Consider the following 6,000-nt stretch of genomic DNA (forward strand, 5'->3'; position numbering starts at 1 on the left):
GTTCTTAATTATGTTTCAATTACTGTGGAGTTTCAAAGTTTAAATTTTGTATATTCTGTCTTTAAAGTACTTTTTGACTCCTGTCTGTGTGAAAAGTCATAGAAATAATATTACCTTTGCTTTTTTAATATTTTATTTTTGGATTTATTGAAGAGTGACAGGTAACCGGAGGGAGAAAGGAAGGGGTAATACATGCAGCAAAGCGCTGTGGGTTGGACTTGAAACTGAGCCGGCCATGCTCCGAGATGTGGCATTTGGTCATCTGCTTATCCCAGTGAACTAAACCGGCACACTCGCCCTTGCTTTTTAACATCAAACTGGGGCAAAACGTCATACATACTTTTTACGTTTATATGCTGCATGTTGAGCAGTTGCTACTTTAGACCAAAGCTGCTTTTGCCCTGAAATATGTGTTCGACAGGGTAAAAGAATACATACAAATTTGGTTTATAAATAAATAAATAAAATAACACAAATAGGATCAATACATTATACAAATGACACCATGCATAAAAATTACCTAAGCCACTTAAAAACCACATATTACACCAAACCAAACATTGGCTCTAAGAGGATCTGTTGGCTTGGCATGTTTTCAGCCATCCCTCTTTTGATCCCTAAACACTCAAAGGCAACAATCTGAGTTAAAAGAGCAGAAGGTAGAAACCAGAGAAATCACCAATCAGAGACAAGAATAAAAAAGGAAAACAAAGAGAAATTAGATCACTAAAAGGAATCTGAGGATGAAAAAGAAAAAGGCAAGATAAAAAAAATCAGCCTTTAGAGGCAAGAAACAAAGAAAACGGAGTTGGAAGGAAGGACAAGGAATTAGAGACAGAATAAGTGTTTATCCATCAGCAGGAAAATAACAGATCACATGGAAATGTGAGATGGAAGAAGAACTCAAAAATCTGATTTGTTTATTTATTTTTTTAATCTTGTCCTATATTGCTGCTGAAGAACATGATGACAGTTTTTGATGCCATTGAATGAGGATGCTAGGATATTAACACTCAGCAAGTGCCTGAAGATGGGCCATGATTACATCTGTTTACATCTGTGTTTTTGCAGCGAAAACTCACAGATGAACCCAAAACATATTACATGCAGGCAGTCATAAATCTGTTTTGGTGTTAAAGTTAAAATTAGCTTAAGAGTTTACTACTGTCAGTGAGTGTTCTCATAAACACAGTAAGAGTCATGTTTATGTTGAGCACTCTCTGTAGGAAAAAAACAAACTTTTAACTAAATCACAAGAACTCTTCATTCAAACATGCTCAGTTTCGGTCCTGCTTAATTTTCTGCACAAATTAACCATAGAGACATTTATTTGTGATTAAACATATAGCTGAGGACTTGCCTAAGTAATCTGCCTAGGCTATTAAAACAAATACTCATTAAAATTCACCAGCCTCACCACAAACACAGCATCACATTCGACCCATCAAATATGTTTAGCTGGTGTTGAAAGAGTTTGTGAGTTTTTTTTTTTTATTAAACTCTTGATTCGTTTTTAATACTGTTATATAATGTTTTTTATATTCTAGTGGTTTATAAACATACCTATTCGTAACATAACTTGTAGATTGCAGTGATATTTGCTTTGCTTAATATTTTTAAGCAAAGGAGCACAGCAGAGGCCATTCATGGTCGTTTGATGCCATCTGATGGATTCTTGACAACATGCTACAAAGAGATTTAAAATCAGTTTTTGAGACCACTGTGCTTTGGGATCTCCTTGAATCATACAGCTAACATGAGGAAAATAAATATTTCTAATGTTTTGGGGCAGCAGTTTTGGGCTGCTGTCCAGTTTTTCTTTTCTTTCTTTAGATCTCATGTCAGGGTTCTTACAAGCTCAAATTATAATGAGAGCTCAGATATGATGTCACCTGTTACCAGTTTCCAGAGAAGCAGCAAACTAATCAAATGAAAGAATGAAGTAGGGTCTGTCTTAAGAGGTGATGTTAAATGATGAAAAGATGCCATGTATTTTTCCCTTGAATTCTACTGATTGTCATGTGGTTGATTTATTCCTTCATTGAGGTTACTGGGGGGAGGTGCTTTCTTTCCTAATGCTTGTATATAACAACAAAGGGGCTTAAGACATCATGGTTCTTACTTAACAAACAGTGTGAATGTGGAAAACATGCAAGCAGAAAGACAAAATGAAAAACTAAAAATGACATAAACAAAAGACGTGTTGTTGCATGTTGTGCCGTGTTACTTGTTTCCTGCTTTTTCTTCAGCTGCAGTGACCTTTGTATTTCATTTTAATATTTCCCAAGTATTTTTAAACCTCTGATTTAAACAGTGCCAGAAAACCACTCAAAACAGATTAAATGTTACATCATTATATGTAAAGGAACTACTTTTAAAAGCTTTCTTAATTCAAACTAATAACAAACAAACAAAAAATGTACCCTGTCACAGACAAATATAGTCTGATTACCCTAAAATCCTGTAATTTAGTTCTCAGCTTTAGAACTACACACTACAGTCTTTATATTGTGTAAATTTGTACTTTAATCTTGTAGATTGTAGGTCAGTTGACACACTGGTGACCTGGACTAAAGTGACCTAGTGTTCCACTTTATATAGCATTTATTATTCTCTGTTCTCATCTTCCAACAAATTGGAATAATGTCCCACATTTAATTGGGTCTAATGAAGTCAGCAAATAAGTCTAGAAACGTGTGGTTAACAAAAAGAGAAAACGTGCACTGAAGCACAGATTACCTGTCAGAAAAGCAGCTGGAATAACAATACTGGCCTTTAACACTGATTACAATAGAAAGCAACAACAGGGAGGTACAAATGCATGATGAAACAGCTTTAGTTTTCATTTATGCTTATTGAATTAACTTCATTAAACTAAAGTATGCTCACACAGATGCCAACAAACTCGATAAACTGATTCGTAAGGCCAGTAATGTTGTGGGGATGGAGCTGGACTCCCTAAAGGTGGTGTCGGAGAGGAGGATGTTGAAGGATGATTCTGAACAACACAGGAAATCTTTCCTGTGGCCATCTCCCTGTACAACTCATCCACTTAACACACTGTTTACTGCAACAGTATTGATTCCTAGGGATCAATAAAGTATTCTGATTCTGATTATTCAATACCAGAGAACCATAGTTTGTTTGTTTACTTTTTAATTTTTTTTTTATTATCAAAAAATACTTTTAAATATTACTAACATTTTTGCCACATATTTACTTTGTTGATTTGTTAGTTTGTGTCTGTCCTGAAACATGTTTGTGTGCACAAATGTAAACAAAGTATGGACACACTCAAGAAAACATTTTTTCATAGCAAGGTCAAAGGTCAAGGCCTTAGGTTTGTATCAGCTGCTTAACCAGATCGCATCACGCTGGCATTAATTTAAGCATTTAATGAAGTTTCATTTTAAGATGCGCACACTCACATGAACTGATTGTTTGTTTGCTACATGCAAATTCTTTTCCTCTTCAGACTTCTGAAGAAACCACGCCTCCTGTTATGTCAGGTGTTTTCCTTTAACGAGTGCTGAAGGAGTCATGCTGCACAGCCTCACTCACTGCAAGGAAGCAGATGCACCAGTTTCATTTATGAGGTAAACACTTGTTGTTTGTATAATTTACTGTATAATAGAAATACATGATGTGTGTCTCTGTGGTTTTCAGTGACGTGAGACTAATATTTTTACACTGTTAAACTTGTAGCCTCAAAAATGTAAAACTGTAGTTCTCATATGCAGATTTTGTGGTGATTTAAGGTGTATTTGTTTATTTGTGAGGCAATTTACAACAAGCTACATTGCAATGGTTATTATAACTCTGTGCTGCACATTACACAGTGTGTGTGCAATGATGGATTTGATCGACTGGTCTCTGAATGCTATTGACACCCTTTGCTCAACGAGAAGTCTGGGCTCGGGAGAGCCCGAGTGCCCTGGAGGGACTTTTCCTGCCGGATACACGATGGACGGGTGGCAGAAATGGAGGGTCGCGTGCCTGGCAGGACTGTCGATCGAGGACACTGAAGATATCTATCTATTCGGAACCATGATAGCAGGGTTCTTGCTGATTGGAGCTGGCTCGAAAGCAGAATGGTTAAGACCTTGGAGACGCTTACAGCTGCCATAAATACTCAGAATAACACCTTTGAACGTATATTGGGATACATCAAGGAGAGGCCTGCTCAAAATAACACCCTTGAGTGAAAGTTGGATTGTATCGCAGAACAGCTCACTGCAGTTGTGAGTTCTCAGAATCGGCTGTTTGGGCAAAAGAATGAAAACACCAGCAAGTTTGATACCATCATCGGGAAGCTCGCAGTTCTCCAACGGGAGATTGAGAGACCAGTGTCGGAGTGTTAAAGAACAGCTTTGAAATTCTCATGAGTTGTCGCAAAAGAAAAATTACCATCATAATCCAGCTACCCCTTCGGCGTCAGCTGTGGGCTCAAGGCTGGAGCCGAACAAAAACTCCCTGATAACGACTGTGTTTAGTCTGTTCCTTCCCATTCCCTACAAGGCCACCTGGGTTGGCTGGAAGACTGTTTACTTAGCCTAGCAGGGCGCAGGACACTGTCTCAGCTGAACTATGGACACGCACACACATACATATACTGATACTGATAAGCACTCACTGACGCATCACCCTCCCTACCCCGGATCCAACGCCACCTCCAACGCTTACCTCCCCTCTGATGTGGACATTAGGTCAGTTGGAGGCGCAGTCGAAAGATTGCAGCGGTCCCAGATCAGATGTACACACTGGAACACTTTCCCATGTTGCTTGTCTGTGTTTATTGTGCTATGGTGTGTTGATATCTGTGCATTCCTGTATTATCCTTTTGTGTTACACATTTTAATGTTTTTTTTTCCTCGCTACCTAGCCTGACCTGTCTCCCCAATGTGATGTTTGTATTGTATGTACGGTCGGCAAGGTCTGTCATCTCGGTTGTGGGCAAAAGACCTGCAACTGACAAATAAATGCTATCTCATCTCATCTCATCATCTACATCATCATCATCATCCACAGTGAAGAAACAGTAAAAAGCATAATTACAGCAAATAAGTAAGGCCTCATTTACATGAACTCTTACCTTTTTGAGTAAAAATACATGAACTCAATTATTCTGATCATAGTTAAGTGTTGATAGATCATCAAAATGAATTCAAAATGAATGTGGAGGTTTGATTGCCACAGTGTGTGTGCAATGAAGGCCATCTACAGAGAAGAAACAGTTTAAGCATAATTATGGCAAATAATTACAACCTAATTAACATGAACTCTTACCCTTTTTCTTGAGTCAAAATAGATAAAATAATTTATTCTGATTATAGTTAAGTGTTGATAGATCATCAAGTTGAGTTAGGATGCTGTTTTTAAACATCTACATTTTTTGAGCACAACATGAATGCAGAGGTATATCTCTTTAATGTGACAATTTCCTTCTTGTTTTACAGAACAAAATGAGCCTAAAAAGCTGGTTTGGATTCTCAGTCAGCCCAGGTAACCTGACACAAGTATATTCAAATCTAAAGCTCAGTACTTGTTTATATGTGTATAAAAATACTTCAGAAAACTCTTCAGAAAATTATTATTATTATTATTATCATTCTATTATTATTATTATTATTATTATTATTATTATTATTATAGTTATTTTATTTTCATGATTTTCTTTAATTTTTCACTTCAGAGAATTTGACTCCTACTCCGGTGCTTATCTGCATCTGTATTACTGTTGTCTCGGTGCCCATTCTTCTTGTTGTCATTGTCACATACAAGTGTAAACAAAAGAAAAACAGTAAGTTACAAATTCATTTTTCAGTCTGACACAAGTTCAATGAGCTATATAAATAACTTGTTTCATTTTAACTGTATTTTAACAGATGTTGAATAAAGCACAAGATCACCCAGATTAATTAAGACTGTATAATAATCAAACTAAACACTAATCTACAACTTAGGTATTGTGTTTCTGACAGGAGGGAGCAAAAATGAAAA

The sequence above is a fragment of the Neolamprologus multifasciatus genome, chromosome 3 (assembly GCF_963576455.1).
Source record: "Neolamprologus multifasciatus chromosome 3, fNeoMul1.2, whole genome shotgun sequence".
NCBI lineage: Eukaryota > Metazoa > Chordata > Actinopteri > Cichliformes > Cichlidae > Neolamprologus > Neolamprologus multifasciatus.